The sequence below is a fragment of the Danio rerio genome, chromosome 5 (genome assembly GCF_052040795.2).
Source record: "Danio rerio strain M-AB ecotype USA chromosome 5, GRCz13ab, whole genome shotgun sequence".
Lineage (NCBI taxonomy): Eukaryota > Metazoa > Chordata > Actinopteri > Cypriniformes > Danionidae > Danio > Danio rerio.
This window is the reverse complement of record NC_141025.1, coordinates 10,010,001-10,011,392: the sequence shown is the minus strand read 5'-3', so window position 1 is coordinate 10,011,392 and position 1,392 is coordinate 10,010,001. Positions and strand designations below refer to the sequence as shown.

Here is a 1,392-nt window from a genome sequence, read left to right as displayed (position 1 = left end):
ACCCTGTATTTAAAAGAGCGCAGCGCTGTATCGCTCTCTAGTGTCTGAGAATGACAACTGCGCAAAGACCATAGCGGCGACTCCGGTACACTAACCGGCCACTTTATTAGGTACACCTTACTAGGTTTGGGGCCTCTTTTGCCTTGAGAACGGCCTTAATCCTTCGTGACATAATTTCAGCAAAGGTCTGGAAAAATTCCTCAGCGATTTTGCTCCATATTGACATGATAGCATCATGCAGCTGCTGCAGATTTGTTGGCTGCACATCCATGATGTGAATCTCCCGTTCCACCACATCCCACAAGTGCTCTATTGGATTGAGTTCTGGTGACAGTGGGGGCCATTTGAGTGCAGTGAACTCATTGTCATGTTCAAGAAACCAGTCTGAGATGATTCACGCTTTATGACATGGTGAATTATCCTGCTGGAAGTAGCCATCAGAAGATGAGTACACTGTGGTCAGAAAGGGATGGACATGGTCAGCAACAATACTCAGGTAGGCTGTGGCATTGACACCATGCTCAAGTGGTACTAATAGGTCCAAAGTGTGCCAAGAAAATATCCCCAATACTTTTACACCACCACCAGCTGGAACCGTTGATACAAGGCAGGATGGATCCATGCATTCATGTTGTTGATGCAAATTCTGACCCGACCATCCGAATGTCACAGCAGAAATCAAGACTCATCAGACCAGGCCACGTTTCTCCAATCTTCTTTTGTCCAATTTTGGTGAGCCTGTGTGAATTGTGTCTCAGTTTCCTGTTCTTAGCTGACAGGAGTGGCACACGGTGTGGTCTTCTGCTGCTGTTGCCCATCCGCCTCAAGGTTGGACGTGTTGTGTGTTCAGAGATGCTCTAATGCAGACCTCGGTTGTAACGAGTGCTCATTTGAGTTACTGTTGCCTTTCTATCAGCTGGAACCAGTCAGGCCATTCTCCTCTGACCTCAACAAGGCATTTGCACTAACAGAACTGCCGCTCACTGAATATTTTCTCTTTTTCTGACCATTCTCTGTAAACCCTATAGATGGTTGTGTGTGAAAATCCCAGTAGATCAGCAGTTTCTGAAATACTCAGACCAGCACATCTGGCAGCAAGAATCATGCCACGTTCAAAGTCACTTATATCCCCTTTCTTCCTCATTCTGATGCTGGTTTGAACTGCAGCAGATCATCTTGACCATGTCTACATGCCTAAATGCATTGAGTTGCTGCCATATGATTAGCTGATTATAAATTTGCATTAACGAGCAGTTGGACATGTGTACCTAATAAAGTGGCCAGTGAGTGTACATTTTTATTTTATATTTGATATATGTTTTAACATTTCTATATATTATTTAAAAAAATATTAGTCTATTATAGCTACCGATAGTTACCCACTGTAACTAA

The 1,392-nt window shown here is 43.8% G+C and overlaps 1 protein-coding gene across 2 annotated transcripts in view; it reads left to right on the top strand.

Annotated features, from left to right (window-relative positions):
* lrp13a (low-density lipoprotein receptor related-protein 13 a) overlaps positions 1-1,392 on the top strand; it is a 43,501-nt gene that overhangs the window by 639 nt on the left and 41,470 nt on the right.